Raw genomic sequence first — 20,102 nt, forward strand, 5'->3', positions numbered from 1 at the left:
TATTGTGAGCGTTGTTATCTTTTGGAATCTCAACTAAGCTCTCTACAAGCAAAATTAGGTCAGGATGAAAACAGGTGTATTTTGTGTCATCGTGATCTAGCTATTGGACAAGGCAATGTCAGAGTGTAAAGTGTGAGAAAATGTGACTTTTTAATATTGAAGCAGTGAATATGAGGAATGAGTGAAGGCAGATAGGTTACTCAAGGTGTAGAGCTCGGTTAACCGGTGGTTATCAGTGGAAGGTTTCGGCTGCCCATGGAAAAAGAAAACCCAACCATGTGTGGTAGGAGACATATCATAGTGATGAAATTAGCGATTGTTGATGCACAGAATTCGGTGAGCTGATGGCAGAAAGGAGTATTCAAATTTTCGAGGGACTGCATAACGTTGCTGTACACACAATCTAGACTGATTGTGACCCAGCGGACCACATGTTTAGTTGACGGAGTTCTGTGACGGATAATCTCCGGACGAGTAACATGCGAGACCAAGAACATAGAAAAAGCTGTTTAGGTTCGGAAGAACGGGACATTTGAAAAGAAGAATGTAGCAGCGCATGCTCGGTGAAAGAGCAATGACTCTGTACATCGAAAAATTTCGGTGAAACATCCGCCGGGTGGGATCAGCTTACGAATGTAAACGTAGAAACACATGCAAGCGACCAAGCAGCTACGGCAGTGAACAGTGCGCAGCACACTCTCTACTACGAGGAACATGAGAAGGACAAAAATTGGTGCTGTTGTACCGCCATGCTCGCGTTCTCAAATGTCATTTGCAGAAAACGCGTGCAGGAGAGGATTTTTTTCGTCTTTGAATCTTATCGTTGTTAGACACCAAATTCTATGTAACACCTATATCTTTACGCTGAGTACTTGCTGAGTCGCTGTTATCCAAGTTATCGATTATATAACTAGTGAGATGGCTGCTATCTTTTGCGACATGGAAATCATTCTTTGTGGAATAGCTGTCTATAGCCATAGTTTCTTTCTAGCTACATGAATTGTTACAGTAATTTAAACAATTATGTTGTAAAATCCGGATTCAGACTCTATTGGCTCATGATTTCTCTATTTTACTACGATTTTATTAAAAATTTATCTTGAAGAAAAATTTGTCCTGGTCGAGGGATTGAACACGGAACCAACACCTTTCCACGGCGGTCGCTCTAATATATTAGCGAACTAGGAGGCAAGGACATTCCCGGGCGGGTACGAATTGATCGAAAAGTCAAAGGACAAAGGCACTGAATATGGCAAAGCAGTTCTGTGGTATCGGGCAAGGTGCATGTATGTGTATGAAAGCAAAAAAAAAAAAGTCAACCAGCCGTCCATAGCATGAAGCAATAAAAAGAGCAGATATGGGTTTTTCAGTAAGAAATCTCCGCAGTTGCAGTTATCATTTTAAAATACGGAGCTTTCTTTCTGGTAAATCCTAAAGGTTTACTCTGTATCTTCGCGCTAAATATGGGTGGATAGCCATATTTTTTTCATAAATCTTCCTCAACCTTTTTTACTTGCTCTGAACTTATTTGCCTGTATTTTACCTGTTGAAATGTCCATAACATTATGTTGTTGCTTTTGGCAGGTGTGGTGGGCCAGGGGGACAGCTCAGGCTTCAGGAGTGTTGGACTAAGGTCTCCTGAAGCCTTATTGTGCGTTAAATTTTTTTTTGTTACCGATTAAAATTTCTTCGTCCTCCTGCTTGGGAAAATATGTATTGTTGCCTGTTGCAAGCCTTGTGACTGATTTTATGTTTCCCGTAGCGTTTAGAGATTCCTCATCGCCTATGATTTCATCAAAATTCTACTTCAAAACCTCAAACCCATCCTATACCTGTTGAATGTCCCTCCCAATGCTCGACAACACCACTTTGAGCACAGGCTTGCTCAAACGAAAGCTAACGCCAATAAACAGCCTCTAGTAATGTACAATTTCAGTGCCCCCTATCAAATGTGGGGCCACTACCCATCCACCCTTAAACGAAGAGCTCTGTGGCAGCACATACAGAATCAAGGTTTCATTATCCACAATGACTTTGCTATTTAGTACCCGGCTAGAAAATATCGTCAGCAGGGATACATCCCCCGACCTTACCCTTACTCACCGCATCACTCAGATGACGTGGCAAAACCTCCAAAACCACTCAGGAAGTCACTATTGCATCCTCGAACTCAGTGTAGATTTTAAGCGCATACCGCTAGCCAAGAAACCACCAAGGCTTACCAATTGGACGGAATTCAGAAAATCTCACTGCACTACTAACCAAGAAGACATTACCGACATAGAGCAATGGGCGAAGGCCTTTCAAGCAGATGTAGAGGCCCATACCACCACTCTCCCGCTGAATACATATTTTTCCACAATTGATTCGAAGCTCCTACGCACGTGGGAAGCAAAGCAAGCTTTACTAAGGAAATGGTTAACAGCCCGTTACAATCACAAATTTACGAAGCAGAATCGCCAAATTACACTCTCTGTGAAATCGGCGGCACAGCAATGAACTCAGGTTTGCAAAGGAGCGCATAGTCATCTTAGCACTAAAAAGACCTGCCAATTGCTCCGACACCTGCTCGACCCCACCACGTCAAGGACGCACAATAAGCATCAGATAAGTAAACTGCTACATGAATATGCAGTGGACCTGCCGACCATGTTCAGCAACCTGGCCTCCAAACGTATGCCCCCTCCAGCGCAAATCCCCATGCCCGACTATGCTGGTGAAACCAACGAGGAACTGTGCAGCCGCATCACAGAAGCGGAGGTTGGACATGCCCTCAATCAAGGGCGAACCCCGACGACACCAGGCCCAGAATCTGTGACCAATAAGACGCTTCGCTACCTCGATGAGCAAACCATACGCAACTCTCCCGAGTCTTACAACCACGGTCACGAAGACAGCGAGATACCCTAACGATGGAAAGCAGCCAAGGTGATCTTCATTTCCAAGAAGAGTAAGCCAATTCACATCACTCACATCATGCATAGGGTAGATCCAGGAGCACGTAATCCACCAACGCCTCTCCAAATACCTCGAACATAATCACTTGTTCTCCTCGGAAATGGCTGGCTTTCGGAACTCTCTTTCTTGTCGGGATGTGATGCTAAGGCTCCAACAAGACATTATCGAACCGAGCGATGCACGTTACACGAAAGGATTGCTCAGCCTCGACCTCAAGAGAGCCTGCAATAAAGTGTCCCACTTGGCCATTCTATGCGAAGTTAGGAGTAGAAACTGCGGAGAGTGAATCTACTGCTATATACGCAGGTTCCGCAGGAAGCGCACTGTGGCCCTCCAATTAGGCTGCGTTGAATCTAGTCTTATAATTTGAGGAAGCACTGGCACGCTCCAAGGACCAAGACTCTCCATCTTGTAACTGCAGCGCGCACACGAGAAACGAGGACAAAAAGGTGAAAGTGACAGACAGGCGCTGACTCGAAACTCAGTTTATTTTGGAGGGAAATTACACACACATATATAAACCCAGTCTGACTAAAGTGAGCATGTGCAAGAGCATGCGGAAAAAATAATAAAAACATTAGGAAAAAATGTAAACACAGAACTTTTACTTATCTTAACATCAGGTGCTGCTCAAAAAGGCAAATTATTTGTTAGTTAGGGTTATAGATGGTTCACTTACGTACACATCAGCACGCTTTTTGATATGGAATGCCTCAGTTATTTCGCGTGTTAGTTTATCTCTATGAGTAAACAAAATCATGGTATCTGAATAGACAGGTTTACAATGACAGCTTTTGCAATGATTGGCTAGGTGTAAGTGGTTATCTTTGTCAAGTGAATTTTGATGCTCTCTTAGACGACTATTAACACACCGGCCGGTCTGGCCTATGTAAACTTTACCGCAAGTTAGGGGCAACATGCATACTACATCAACTTTGCATTGTACAAGCTTGGAATTTTCTTTTAAGGCGCAGATGCACTTATTCTTGTTAGTCTGATCAATTTTTTTAGACACCGCTTGACATATTCGTTGCAGCTTGTCAGGGGCGCTGAAAACAACTTCAACACCAAACCTGCTGGCAACGTTTTTCAGTCCGTGGGAAAGGCGATGAACATAGGGCACGACAGCAATGTGTTTGCTCTGCGTGTCTTCTCTGCTTCTAGACTGCCCTGGTTCGACATTTGTTATTAGCCTAATAGTTTTTTCAGCTGCTCTACAAATAGTGTGATCTGGGAATCCTACTGATCTTAGTCTTGCGATCTGACGTGAAAATCCTAGGTTCATTGTGTGAAAGCACGATTCGAATAAAGAGGCCCTAAGGAACGATACTGCTATTCAACTTTTGACATTTTTTGAATGGCCTGAGCTGTAGTGAAGAATTGGTTTTACTGATCTAGCATTATACATCCAGCAAGTGTGTTCAGATTGTAGTTGCAATGTTAGGTCGAGGAATTGCAATTCATTATGTAGTGCTACCTCGTGGGTAAATTTGAGGCCCAATCAACATTCTCGGAAAACTTTCAAAACATTAATAACACTGCAGCCACGTTCTGCTTTATCATATATGACTAAATAGTCATCGACAAATCGGAAAACCTTTTTAACTATACCTAGTAAGCCACTGTGAATGTTTCTATCCACTCGGGCAAGAAAAATATCACTGAGGATTGGGGCAACCTTCGAGCCAATGCATACCCCAGAATTCTGCACATACATAGCCCGTTCCCATCCGATAAATGTAGATTTTAGATAAAGAGACAGAATTTCCAAAAAGTTTTCAACAGATGTTCCACTATGGTTCCTGAACCATAGTCGTCACAAATGCACATCTTGACGCTTTTCATTAGTTCTGCGTGAGGAATCGAGTAGTATAAATCCTGTACATCGATACTGAAAGCGCCACAACCCCCTGGATTTCTTTTCTTAAATATGAAAGAACCACTTCAGAATTAGGAATACCTAAGGGGTCACAAATCTTTAGTGTTGAAAGCTGTTTCTGAAGAAAGCATGCTATCTGTTGTTGCCACGTGTTTCTCTCAGTGACAATGGCTCGAAAAGGATCACCCTGCTTGTGCGTTTTACAAGAAAAGAACACTTCGAGATGTAAGCCTTTTGCTCTCTTAACTGAAGAAGACAAACTTTCTAAATTGAGCGATTGCACTAATCTTATGGCATGCTGCTTAGTTTTAGCCGGTTTAACTTCTATTTTTCTGAAATTCTTTTCTATAGCCTCGCTCGCTTTTATACCAAACATACCATCTGGCATTATCACAAAACAAGCTTCTTTGTCGGCAGTGACAACACGCAGTCCTCTAGAAGCGAGATCAGTGGCTACTGACCTGACCTTTTGAGGTTTTGTGCGTGCAGTCCTCGCCTTGGCTACTACATCTACGCATTCAGACACACACCTTTGGCGTTCTTCTTCAGGAACCAGCCTGGAGATGGCTCTAGATGCAGCCAGCTTTTCAGAAAGTTTTCCGAGAATGTGGATTGGGCCTCAAATTTACCCACGAGGTAGCACTACATAATGAATTGCAATTCCTCGACCTAACATTGCAACTACAATCTGAACACACTTGCTGGATGTATAACGCTAGATCAGTAAAACCAATTCTTCACTACAGCTCAGGCCATTCAAAAATTGTCAAAAGTGGAATAGCAGTATCGTGCCTTAGGGCCTCTTTATTCAAATCGTGCTTTCACACAATGAACCTGGGATTTTCACGTCAGATTGCAAGACTAAGATCAGTAGGATTCCCAGATCACACTATTTGTAGAGCAGCTGAAAAAACTATTAGGCTAATAACAAATGTCGAACCAGGGCAGTCTAGAAGCAGAGAACACACGCAGAGAAAACGCATTGCTGTCGTGCCCTATGTTCATCGCCTTTCCCACGGACTGAAAAACGTTGCCAGCAGGTTTGGTGTTGAAGTTGTTTTCAGCGCCCCTGACAAGCTGCAACGAATATGTCAAGCGGTGTCTAAAAAAATTGATCAGACTAACAAGAATAAGTGCATCTGCGCCTTAAAAGAACATTCCAAGCTTGTACAATGCAAAGTTGGTGTAGTATACATGTTGCCCCTAACATGCGGTAAAGTTTACATAGGCCAGACCGGCCGGTGTGTTAATACTCGTCTAAGGGAGCATCAAAATTCACTTGACAATGATAACCACTTACACCTAGCCAATCATTGCAAAAGCTGTCATTGTAAACCTGTCTATTCAGATACCATGATTTTGTTTACTCATAGAGATAAACTAACACGCGAAATAACAGAGGCATTCCATATCAAAAAGCGTGCTGATGTGTGCGTAAGTGAACCATCTATAACCCTAACTAACAAAGAATTTGCCTTTTTGAGCACCACCTGATGTTAAGATAAGTAAAAGTTCTGTGTTTACATTTTTTCATAATGTTTTTATTATTTTTTCCGCATGCTCTTGCACATGCTGACTTTAGTCAGACTGGGTTTATATATATGTGTGTAATTTCCCTCCAAAATAAACTGAATTGCGAGTCAGCGCCTGTCTGTCACTTTCACCTTTTTGTCCTCGTTTCTCGTGTGCGCGCTGCAGTTACAAGATGAATAGATACCAACTCGCCCAACTTTCAGTACTTTTCCAAGACTCTCCGCCATCGTTTTCAATTTGGCTATGCTACGTTAAGCTTTAACTGTCAAGAAGATTCCTGACCTCCGATTCACAATGTACGGGGATGATATTACTTTTTGGATGACCGGAGGTTCTGACGGGTTATAGGTTAGTAGCCATTTACCAGGTCGAGCACGTACGTCACGACTTAAATCTCAGGTGCTCCAACACAAAATCCGAGGTTCTCCTTCTGCCACCAACGAGACGCTCCAGGACGTCGCCCCCGAATATCCAACTGGTGGTTGAAGGGCACTCTATACCCCAAGTACATAGGATAAGGCTACTAGGTCTACACCTCCAACGCAACCGAGCAAATCCGCATACCCTGCAAGCACCACAAACAACAGTAGATAATACGCTCCGCCTCATAGGGAGGACATCCAATAAGCATGGAAGAGGAGGAGGAAAAAAACTTTACCTAAGGCCAGCACTAAGGCCTAGTAAAGAAGAGCGCTCGCTCCGCTAAGGCCCGCTGATGATCCGCCGAGTCCGAGTGAAGATAAGTATTCCAGGAAGGAGGGGAAGGATAAGGGAAATCAGGAGCGGTAATTACATTGTGGCATTGTACAAGATGTGTTCTCTATCTCTATTATCTCGGGACAGTTTGGGCAGCCAGCTGTGCTACGCCATCCGAAGTTGTAGAACATTAGTGGGGTGATGAGAGTGTTAGTTTGAACTGTGCGAACGACATGTGCTTGTTCCAAGTTTAGTGAAGGGTGAGGTTGGGGTAAAATAGTGCAGTTTTCCCCGATATTCTTGTGGTGTTCAGTTATTTGCTCTTTGTACGGGGCGGCGTTATTCACTGTCGTTGGATTTAGCCAGGAATCGAGGGCACCGGGGCGTTAACTTCGCGGGCCTATTGAGGAACATACTCATTTCCCTCGATCCCAGCATGACCAGGTACCCAACGCCGGAGCTCTTCGAGAGAAGGAGCTAGCTAATTCAGCTCATCCAGGATTTTGTCCTAAGCAAAATCAGCTTCGCACTACCATCTCTCTCGCTCTCTGGTAAGGAAGAGGATACTATAAATTGCTTGATCAGCAAGATACACAAAATAACTCTTGGTGTTCCAATTAGAGCATCCACACAAAGGGTGATGGCCACAGCCACAATCAAGACCCTCAAGAATTAACCGAAGCATCATACCGTATTGGTGTAACAGCACACTGACAAGGACAAAGTGGAGAGACACAAGAATACACGACACTCGCTGCACTCGCAACTATTTTATTTTAGAAGGAACACTTCATCTTTATATTCTCGTGTCTTGTGTCTCTTGTGTCTCTTATTCTTGTGTCTCTCCACTTTGTCCTTGTCAGTGCGCTGCTACACCAATACAGTATGATGATTAATCACCAACTAGCCCAACTTTCCACATTACTGAACTTCATAACCGAAGCACATCTATCATCGCAATACCACGGACACACCACCACGGAAGCTGGGTGTGAGATCCTGAGACAACTTCACTACGCTCCACCAATGAACGAGAGCAAGCGACATCAATTTCCTCCGAACATACAAGGCCAATACGACGTCCAACGCCTACCCAGAAACTTGCACCCCGACTTTAACGTCAAATGCCCGAAACTTCGGGCCAAGCCGCAACAACGCCGCTAAGGACACGCAGAAGGAGTCTACTATGTGCACGCCGCAGCCTGCACCACTAAACATCGTTTTACTCTAGCCGTCGTAGACAACCAGGGCAACACTGTTCGATCAGCATGAATGAAGACCACCTCGGCGGGTCACGCTGAAGAGGCCGCTATTGCACTCGCATTTATGGCTACCTGATTGCGATGTCCTCATCAGTGACTCTAAGACTGCTATCGGGAACTTCAGTGGCGGCTACATCACCAACCCCACGCACTCTTACTTGTCGCTCACCCATCCAGGAGGTGGCATGTCTCTCATCTGGACTCCAGCACCTCAACGACTCCAAGGCATTGAAATGGCTCATGCCACTGCTCGAGGATTCAGGGACCGAGTGGGCCAAATGTGGGCCTAACTCTAGAGCCCAATGAATCCCTACAACACACCAATAAAGACACACTTATCACATTCCATCAAATTTGCACAGATTACAGAGACCAATGCCTAATGCATCCACCTCTCTCTATGCCTAGCACTTTGCCAGAGAGAAATATTGTGGCGCCAACTAGAAGCTCGAACTATTCCTACCCCGCGCACTTTCCACTTATTCCTTTCCATCTCATACAGGACACCCAAGTGTCACTGCTACCCTGTCCAGACAGCAGATCTCTCCAATATCATGTGGCAATGCTCGATCAAATCTCCCCCTCGCACCCTCAATCCATTAACTAACTAACAGCGTGGAGCTGTGGGAGACTGCCCTGCACAGCTCCGATCTCACCCTACAGGATCGAGTGTTGAGGAAGGCTGAGGAGCTAGCGGAGGCCTACCACTACTGGTACACAAACATCTAGCCACATAATGAGGTGGCGATGGACGCTTGCTGGGGCTGAAGCACATGACCCTCCCTATCTCCCCCCCCCCTGCCGCCCCCTCTACTTTCTTAAAAAGGGAAATAAAAGTTTATTCATCGATTCGAATGTTCTAAACTTTATTGTCAGGTAATTTGATCCTATTCAATATTTTTGTCAGTTCAACCGATGCAGCCTGATACATGAGGTTTGAGGCTTTTGTACTTTCTCGTTTCTTCTGAAGGCCCTAAGTCGCCTAAGGACATTGTCACTTTGATTTCTTGGTGCCTTCCCTCCAACTTAAAGTGTTGGATATATACTTTTATCTTTATTACATTATCTATTATATATGTACCCTCTTGTTCATGTGATCAACCGACCTCGATTTTTCACCAATGCTACGCGTGTCTTCCTGATGTTTTCTGGTGTCCTTTCAAAGAGAATAGAATCGTACAAATTGTAGCAATGCATCTTCGCAAATAAAGACACAGCTGCTGTTCTTGGATATGCTTGTATTGCTCCATCCTGGATTGGCAAATTTCGCCTTTTCAACTCCGTGTATATTTGTTAGTTTAATAGAAAACAGATGCACTCAGTGCAGTTATACTAAATTATCGATAAAAAGCAATGTGTACTTACCTCAATTCCTAATTTTCATTTCGTTTGGCATGCCAATGTCTCCAGTATATTCATTTTCCAGAAGATCTGCTATAAAGGTGTCGTTATATCTGGCATACAAACGGCATAAAACGCTTGTGTAACATGGACGGGACGGCCAGTAAATTTAGAAGAAAAAATATACTTACACGGTGAGGTTCAATAAATAATACCTGGTGATGTAGCTGCTATTATTTGTTACATTATGAACGACATCCACCTTGCATGATAAGTGGGTCGTTTCACTAGAGTTATAAACCCATATTTTTTCAGTTGTGTTCAAAAACTGCAACACGCATACAGAAATAGCTGTTATATTTTTGGAGGGTTGTGTTGCTCTATTTCAGCAACCAAATACATTATGAATGAACATGTCATTATGAAATACATTGTGACATATAATTATGAATACATGAAACATTATAATATGTAACATACTACTATTGGGTTTGTTCCCCACCTGCGGACTGTCGTTTTTTCATCCGTTTTCATTTCCATGAGTTTATTATTTCTTTAATTCAATTAGTAAGTACAAGTAATTTCCCCTATGTTGTCATTGGTGTCATTATTTGTTGGCTTCTTATGAGATGATAATAAAAATCGGGCCCCGCGGTTCCTTTTCTTCTCGTTCATTATATAACGAGGGCTCAAATCCGGCAACATTGATGCCTTCAGGTAACATATGTGGGTTTATTGACCAGTTGCCATCACCCAAATAGATCACGTGCTCGTGACGCCTGCGGCAGAAAGGATGTTCCACATCCGCCCCTAGGTTTGTGGGCGGTGGCACTGGCTAACACTCCCAGGGTTAGTTCTAGTTGTAAAAACATAACCCAGAAATTGGATGGGAAAGCGGCTTCGCGGTAGCTCAATGGTGGGAGCATCGCACGCGTAATGCGAAGACGTGGGTTCGTTCCCCACCTGCGGACAGTTGTTTTTTCAGCCGTTTTTATTTTCCATGAATTTATCATTTCTTTAATTCAATTAGTAAGTACAAGTAATTTCCCCTATGTTCTCCATGGTGTCATTGTTGGTTGGCTTCTTATGATATGATAATAAAAATCGGGCCCCTCGGTACCCTTTCTTCTCGTTCATACTACTATTGAATATTACGAATATATTTATAAGCTATAAAGCTCTTCCACTTGGATGGATTGTTTGTTGTGAAATTTAGAAAAAGCACTGAAGTACGTGGCACTCGATGTTTTTTTTTCTATTATATACTAAAACTTCGTGATCAATATTACGACACAAATTGAAACTATGCACGAAATATCTATAATTGAAAAAGACGACAATAAATATTAAAGGAGTGCTATTTAATCGGTGTAAGTGTCGCAGCTACTCTATGTGATTGCACGAAGTGTGTCAGCAACGTCACGCCGTAAACACGCAACAAATACGTTTTTTCTTGCAAAGGCTAGTTGTGAGAACAACTGATACAACCGTCATTTCATTTATTTGCCTGTATAGGTGGTTGTGAACCCACTAGCGGCTGCTTGAATCAATTTGTAAGCGATAGATTTCAAGCAGGATATTCAATTTTTTTCTCTATCATCATGACTCCTTCGTTGTCATATCGTCTACTTCAGTCCTGCGCTGTCGACCCGTCAACGTCATGGCATGGTAGTCATAGAGTATCTTGCTCGCCATTCCATAGTCCATATGGATTCGTACCAGGCAGCACACTAACACTGGGGTGAACACGCCCCGACAGTAGCTGGCACCGGCGCCAACACCAGCTCATGTTGGCATCTAGTAAAATCAACCAATTGACGACGTCCGATGCCTAAGTCACCTGGATTGTTTTATTACGAGCAACTGTTTTCTAGATGGTCCAGCAGCGAATAATGTGTGCACGTGTACTTAATTTCTTTTTTCATTTATCCACTCGCATCCCATCGTTATCGGTCAAGGTCATTATCAAATTCATCGCGCCAAATGTGTTCGAACGTCGGTTCATCTGCTTTCATGTGAGAGCGCAGCTTGCGTCCAGCAATCCGAAGTCTTGAATAGCCTGACAACTGCGATGATGAGAGTTATACAGCGTCGCGAACACAAAAAAGAGAGTTTGAAATATATGGGTGTGTATGTCCACGGGGCTGTTTTCACAGAGACCTAGAGACGCTGATAATGCGCCCTCGTATGTTGATTTTGTCACCGCAGAGTTATAGCCTGCCTACCCGGTTTTCCCCGCCAAGGAAATGCGTCAACAACTGCAATTTCTGAAACGGTACCAATTTTTATAGTCCGCAGTTATGTGAACTTACAAATTCAATATCCAAACCTAATACGGACAAAAATGAGGCGCAACCTCGACACAAGCCCCATTTTAGAACCGGCGAGTAGAGCCAAGCCTTGACTTTACAGTGGTCGGGATATACGAAGCCCATAGACAGTCGCGTGTGTACAAGCGGCTGAACTTAGTTTGGGATGAGTCTGTCGGTTTGTTTGTCTCGTTGTCCATCTAACTTCTTTCACGCACACACAAAACTCTGCACCCTGTGACAGTGGATGGACAGTGAAGCTGTTGTCGACGTTAGATAAGCACAGCTGACGTTAGATGACGTTACACAAGCGCCACCACCACAGGTGAAGTACGTCACACGCGGCCGCATGTGTGCGGAAGTGCAACATGCGTCCTTGTTCTTACAGGCCCTCCGTAAAACACAAGGGACTTATTGAATTAACTGAATTTTTCAAAGTGCGTCAGACAATTCATAAAGTTCTACTTACACTGAACCTGCACACCTGAGAGCTTGGGGAGTATTTCCAATATACGAGAAAACATAATTCTGTTACGCGGAAACTCCAAGGCAAAGCCCTCCTCTAGCTGCCGTTTGAGGTCTGTCTGAGTGGCCGCTGCCGCTAGGTATTTGGGGTGAGCACAGACGAGCCCACAAAAAATGCCGAACAACTATGGGCTCACAGCTTCGCTGTAAAAGGAGAACTTAAAGGCGAAGAGGTAAAGCAGGACTGAACACGGTTGGCTGTTCTGTCACTGGGTTGTCTAACCTGATTCACACTATCACACACTATTCACACTATAGGCTGATTCACACTATGCCGACACGAGAACGATATTGGTCTGCCGATTGATGCAGTTTACAGCAGAGAAAACGCTGTAGCCAACGGTTTAAAGGAAAGAAAACGCTGTTGCTAACAGTCTGCAGACCCAAATCGGTGCCGTGTCGGCCCATTCTGAATCAGTATGTAGCGTATCGAATGCTCTGTAGAGACAACCATGTTCTACACCAACCTTTGGATCAACGTTTAATGAACCTCTTAGACATCAACTTTGATCATTAGGCATCGCATCTGCGTATTTGATGTTCCTTAATCAACATTTTGACGCCAACTTGAGTTACTGGAATGTGCGGCTCTTCAGGGGCGTAGCAAGGGGGGTCTCAACCCCTCTCGCCGAAATTTTTTTCGCAACACCCCCCCTCCCTCACCTACTCTTTTTGTCTCGTCGCTTCGCGCTGACATGATTCCAGAAACCGGTGCTACTTTAACAATATCATTCCTTGGCACTTCCGCTTGGGTTGGTAATTTACAGTCTGCATACGAAAAAACGTGTCGCGGCGTATGTCAAGGCTTTGGCACTCTGTGAGGTTTCGGGCGAGAATGCGGGAGCCGCATTGTGGCCACCGAATTCGGAAGCAACAAATGCGGTGGCCGCATCTTAGATGGGGGCGAAAATGCTCGAGGCCCGTTTACTTACATTTTGGTGCAAGTTATAGACCCCAGGTGGTCGAACTTTCCGGAGCCCTCTACTACGGCGTCTCTCATAACCATATCATGGTTTTGGGACGTTGTACCCCAACACGCAGTTAACAATTAAGAACTGTTTTTTTACGACTGTTCGAAAAATCACAATCCGGGAATAATTTCACTTAACTTTCTTGCTTGATTTTCAGCAGGCGCCTGTGGTTCATACTACACATTCAGTTGAAGCCGTCTACGTTCCCGGTAGAGAACAGAGAGAACGTCTTCCAGGCAGACTTGAATTTCACGGTGGATGTTTAGAAGAGCGATTACAACCAATATTTCATTTGTTCTTCTCACAGAATCTTGACCGATCAGTCGAGATTCGGTGAGGTATGAGGCCGCTTACGGTTCGCGCCGGCGTAATTGAAGTAGTAATGAGTTGCACGTACTACTTAAAACTGCGTACACATGCCATATCTATGCCGTGCGGTGAAATATTCCGTACAATTCTGAATCTGTTGACGTAAAGGCAAATGACGGCTGCACGCTCGTACACAGCGGAAGAGACAGCGGCCTGTGCACTTGCCGCAGGAAATGCAACAATCTTGTTAGAGGGAACAGGGTGACGAAAGCTTCGAAAAAAAAAAAGCATTGCACGTTTTTGCGCGCATTTGAGTTTTCTAGCGCAAAGATGCAGCGAACAAGCTATTGCTATGTGAGTAGGTATAGCCTGGTCACACGTGCATTTTCACGTGTATAGCCGTCCTTGACTTGTGAAACGCACTTCGCCCCGACGAGGACGACGCCATCTACGCCTAATGGAGTTTACTGATTAACGATGTCTTCTCCGACCGGGCGGGTGCCCTCAATGATGTGCTTTCGAAGACTGGTCCATTCGGTGGCGTGATAAGGCGCTGTTGCTCCAAACACATACCTTAGCTGTCGTACTTACTGTATTTTACAGCGCTTACTTCACTTTTTACTGAATGTCGTCACAAGCACACGCGCCCGCGGGGGAGGGGGAGGGGGGAGGTCCCATGTCGTTGATATACATGTATAGAGTCTGCTCAAACTACCAGTATTTATCGATAACGTCACGTAGCTGAAAGCTGACACTTGCCCTCCCCCCCCCCCCCCCCCTCCGGTCGGATCAGAGAAACCCCCCCCCCCCCCTGAAAACATTTACCGGCGACGCCCCTGCCGCTCTTCAATCAAGTCATTAGACACAGACTTGCTTCAATCGGAATGCTGCATTCTTCAATGACGACAAAAAAAATTATTTATCTAGTGCTCGGCGCAATTGAACTTGCGAATATACATTAAGACAATGTTGGTAGAATATATTGTTACGGGAAGAAACTATATGGCAACAATATATTTACAACCTAAGGCACGTAATGTTGCTGCAATGGTAGGGTTAGCGTGATGCACACCAGATTTCCATAACATCGTCTTCATCATTGTCGAAGAACCAAGCACTGAATCACCGCTGGTGACATCACCCAACGGTGGCAGAAACACCATCTCGGTGCAATCAGGGCTTGGGTCGAGAGGGTTGTGTTTAGGTTGAGCGACCTATTTCAGAAACCTATCGCACGACAACAAGCAGTCAAGAACGAACTCCCAATTTGAGCCGAAACACGCAGAGAGCCATACATCTATATGCTGGATGTGTTGGATCTGGGACGCAATGTCCACATGGACATGCTTAAAGCGGACGAAGTCGGACACGCACGTCTACATTCATCGTTAAACGGCTTCTGCCACAATTTTTTTAAAAGCCCGAGCCCTTGCAAGGCAATAGCCTACACACGCTGTTTTTGAGGTTTGGGGTGGCTCCCTTTGTATTTGTGCTCTAAAGCACGTTCGCGAGATCGAACGGAAAGAATACCAAAACCGATGTGGTGAAACATGTTGTAAAGGAAGACACTGGCATGCACTCGGCAGAAATTATAACATCCCAACGAAAGGCAGCTTTTACGACTGGAACAGCTCTGGCAAGATTTGTGAGTCCTCAGCAGGGATGGGAAAAACAGCAAATGCAGGCAATGAGACCTAGTAGTGGCAATGAGCAGTGATGCATCTAGACACGTGAATGAAGTAGACTTACTAGAGAAGTCAAATTGAAATTCAGACCAGGGCGAAGGAAGAGCCGCATTCGCCTTCACTTATACTCGAGTGCCAAAGGTTCACTGCGCGGAAGACGATATGCAAACGAGAAGTGCACTAAATAATTATGACTGCTGAAAAAACTGATATACCTTGTACATTTCAAGGGAATTAAAAAAATTCATTTGACGCCCGCCCCCCTCCCTCCCAGCCCCATTACGCAGACATCAGTATATACAAACAATATCTCAGAAAACGAGTAAGTACAAAATACAGTATATAACTATATATACTGTATATATATATATATACTGTATACTGTATATATACTATATATATATATATATATATATATATATATATATATATGTTGTAATGAAGAGAAAGATGCACTGGGGCTCACGCGCTCGCACTGCGGGCGCGGGCAGAAAGAGAAGACGACGAGGCAGAGAATAGAACAGCCGGCCCACGCAGTTAACGGGTGCTGTCTCTGTTCTCTCCTTTACAATGGCCCAGTCTACAATGAACCTGCCTTAGGGCGTTCCAGCCTTAAGTGTTTACACGCATGGTTCTTCGTCGTGCTGGGTCTCTCCCGCCCAAGAACGCCGTACACGATTCCTCAGGTATGGAGCCCGCCACCTTACCACCGTCGCAAGTACCTGCTGTACCATCCGGGGACGGCGTCCAAGCCTCCTCGATGGCTCTCGGACAGGTATGTTCCGATAACCTCGTCCACGCCATCGCCAAGCTGACACATCCGCTCCAGGTTATGACGACCACCTTGGCATTCGTCAGCGGTTGCGTCCTGCCTGGCAACGCCGTCCACGCTTCCCTGCAGCCTGCTTTCGTGGAAATACCAGTGTTCCGCGGCTTTCAAGACGACGTCATCCTTTGGATTGAAGCTATCATTGTCTTGGGTGATCATCATGCTTGGCCTGAACAAACGAGATGGCTGATTGCTGCAAAGCGACTTTGCGGTGCCGCCAACGCATGGGAAAACTTCGAAGGCATCGAGCAGCGGTCCTGGCCTGCATGGAGCGCAGCCCTGATAGCTCTCTTGGCCGGCTTCCTGAGGCCTGCGACGACCACTGCCTGCCAGCACTGCTCTGCGGCCGGAAATTCTGAGGAGCACCACTTTGACTAGCCAGTGGTGCCCAGCCACTCCTGGATAGAGAGGTCTGCAGGCTGCCCCACCGCATACACCGGCTCCCCGGGTGTCGCCGGCGGCTCTACCGATGATGGTAGGAAGCGCATAGAGACCACCGCTCCTCCTTGGACATGGCCATCTACGCCAACAGAGCTTATGCAACTGCAACTCCACGAAGCTCGAGAGCAGCACCATCTCGCCTCTGCAGCTGCACACAACAACGTTTTGGTCCACAGGCTCGCGGCCTCCCCGCCGTATACCCCGGAAGCGAGCTACTTTTCTCGCCGTGGTTCTCGGACTCTGCTTCGGCATCCTGCGCCCTACTATCACTGCCAGAGCCCGAGATCACATTCCATACGCAGCAGTTGGTGACACAATCTCAAAGATCCACACAAGAACCACACCTCATGACTTCAAAGCAGCCATTAGCCGAATTCGGGTACTTTCAAACACCGCTGAGAAACAGCAAGAGGCCGACAAGACACCACACGCGCAAGATACCATCGTTTTCGGCACAGACACTAAAAAAGACACACGGCGCAGCATTAAAATACGCGCAACTTCTACTTTCGCGACCCAAATCGCAGGCCAGGTATCTCCTTCCGATGGCACGGCTTCTGGCCAGGAGAGTTCGGTTGCACATGACGTTCTGCCGAGATTTGCCAGGTCGAGCACCTCAGAGTGCCTTCGACCGGCAGCTGCAACGCTGCGCAAGCACAAGTCGCGTCGCGCACTGGCATGGAAGCTCGCCCCGCCATTAGCTCGGACACCTGGCACACCAACCCGACGCACTACGAATGACGGCGACCAGTGAATGCAACCATGCCCGTTTAGCGAGACAGACGGCGCTTCAGTGTTCAGGTTCAGCACCTACCATGTTTTACCAAATGCGACGTGATAATCATCGGTGTGAGAGAGAGAGCAGAAGAAACTTTACGTAAAAGAGCACGCGAGCGTAGGTGGCGAGACATGCGACCCGAGCGTAACAATCAGTACCGACCCCCAGAGAAGCTGGTTGAGCACAGAATGGCCTAACGATGACGACTTCCATTCCCAAGTCTTGTCGATTATAGATTTCCATCACCAGCGCGCCCTCGCAACCACCTGAGCTATCTTCCGCAGCGTGGCCGAGTATAATGAAGAGAAACACGCACTGGGGCACGTGCGCTGGCACTGCGGGCGTGGGCAGAGACAGAAGACGACGAGGCAGAGAATAGAACAGCTGGCCCAGTGAACGGGTGTTGTGTCTGTTATCTCCTTAACAATACATATATATGTATATATTTACCTTCACTATATCAAGGGCTACGTCGGCTTCTTTGCGATTGTTTCCGTTATTCGTTTGATGGCCTGCAGATAGATTTTCCGATGTACTTGTCTCGTCATAGTAATCATACCCATCATCACCGTCGCTGCAAATGACTGTTGTCACTACCATACACAAGAAAAAAGCTATACACAGGCGATGTAATGACATTGCTGCGTTCCACAGAGGTCTTAAGTGGTATGGGATCCTGAAGACCTTTATATCAGTTAACGCCTGTGCGAAACCGAATATTGCCATTTCTATGTTGACGAAATATACCGCGACATTTCTCTACTTTAACTATTCGTTATGCGTCCTTTTTTTTGCTTATAAGTTTTTGCCATAGAATGGGGTTGTTGACCTTGCCGTGCAGCAATTGAAGAAACAGTTGCCGGTGTTTTCCTGTTAGCGGTCCATCTCGGCATGGCTACGCATTTGCGTTGAGTTTAATTTCACTTAAAACATCTTTAATATTGTGCTCGGTGAAATAAAACAAGACGACATAAATGTCTTCTATACGACCGTAGAAAGACGCCGCCAGTAAACATACAAATGACTTTTTTCGGGCACATTCAGTAAGGAAACTACATTACATATATTTTAAGTTTCCCGGGACAGTGGAAGCACTTTCTTAGGTTTCTATGTATGTATGTTGTGCAGGAAAGGGAATGATTAGGTACACCTTTGTATAGCGGCATGTCTGCAGATGTTTGGTTTTCTACTATTTTTTTGGGAGCTCCAATGTAGGGGCTCCATTGACAATAACAAGTCAACCATGTCAAACTAGATCCCCAGTGTCTTCATTGCCTCCAGAATCTTAATTTTTTTCCCAAGCACAACTGTTGTGTTTTTTGCGTGTATAAAAGTACGTATAATTACGATCAACATTTTGCAGGAAACATTTGCGCGCGCGCACACGAATTCAAGCACTGAAAACAAGTCACTTGAAATATTTCTATCAGCATTATAATGTGCCGTTTATGAACTGCCAGTATGAGCTGGAAATATTACTCATGTCCACCCACGCTCACTGTGGAGGTGACACCGCTTTGCGATTTAGACCGCAAATACATTTAAGGCGCAGTCTGGCCTGGTTCTCTCAAGACACGCGACCAATCTTGCGAAATTAAATCATGTATAGTCGGCCCTATATAGGGTATTCACTCCTTCAAATTGGAACTTGTATGGCTCAACTTGTATGGCCTGTGGACTACAGTCGAGAAAATGCGGTACTTCTCTTCAGCAAAAAGCAAAGACGGCATATCGGGTACAAGACACATTCCCAAAAACAACTAAGTATGCTGCGCAAGTAGCTGGTGAAGAAGAATACCTCGCTATGGGGACCCGCCGCGTTTGCTTAGCGGCCATGGTGGTCGCGTGACCAAATCCCGGCCGCGGCGGTCGCATTTCGAAGGGGGCGAAATGCAAGAACGCCCGTATCACCTCCATTGGGGGCAAGTTAATATACCCTGGTGGTCAGAATTATTCCGGAGTCCCCCACTACGGCGTGCCTCATAATCAAATCGTGGTTTTTACACGTAAAACCCCAGAATTCAATTCAAGTCAACCTTGCTAAGGAGTAACCATCATCCAAAATATCCGGGCAATAAAAACTAATGACGTTGTGAATAATATTACTTTGCTCTCTCAGAATCAAAATATTCCTTGCTTCCGGTGCAGTACATTTCCAACAAGCCTACGAATTCATTGAAAGTGAATGTTACTTAAATTCTCGGAAAAATAACTAAGTTCGCTGCATCCTGGCATGCTTTTGTTGAAATGACGTCAAAGCGCGTCGGTGGAACGGTGCTGCGTCAAAGGGTGGATTGACGCCAATGGTGCCCTAGCAGCAATGTCACAGTACTGTACTTTTTATTATGCATTTCGGATGGTCACATAGCACGAATAGCACGGCTCGTTGAACGCTCCGAACGAATGAGTAATATATCAAGGTTAATTTGTTGTAGGAGTTCTACGTATGTATTGGTATTTTGCAGACTTATCCATACTAATAGGGGAAAATGTCTTCTCGAGAAAACTACCATCGGACATATACATAGCGTCGGCCGCGATGTAGAAGATTACAGAAGCCTCTCGAGGAATCCTGAAGACGCGGCA

The 20,102-nt window shown here is 45.3% G+C and overlaps 1 protein-coding gene across 1 annotated transcript in view; it reads right to left on the reverse strand.

Moving 5' to 3' along the window:
• Nucleotides 1–18,045, reverse strand: part of LOC125946814 (uncharacterized) — a 74,951-nt gene extending 56,906 nt beyond the window's left edge. Inside the window, exons 1-3 of the mRNA XM_049670896.1 lie at nt 17,967–18,045; nt 9,861–9,997; nt 9,694–9,782 (exon numbers count right to left, since the gene is read on the reverse strand). The gene's annotated coding sequence lies outside the window, so the exon portion shown is untranslated. The remainder of the gene's footprint in view (nt 1–9,693; nt 9,783–9,860; nt 9,998–17,966) is intronic.
• Between the last annotated feature and the right edge of the window lie 2,057 nt (nt 18,046–20,102).

Source organism: Dermacentor silvarum, chromosome 7 (genome assembly GCF_013339745.2).
Source record: "Dermacentor silvarum isolate Dsil-2018 chromosome 7, BIME_Dsil_1.4, whole genome shotgun sequence".
In the NCBI taxonomy this organism is placed as follows: Eukaryota; Metazoa; Arthropoda; class Arachnida; order Ixodida; family Ixodidae; genus Dermacentor; species Dermacentor silvarum.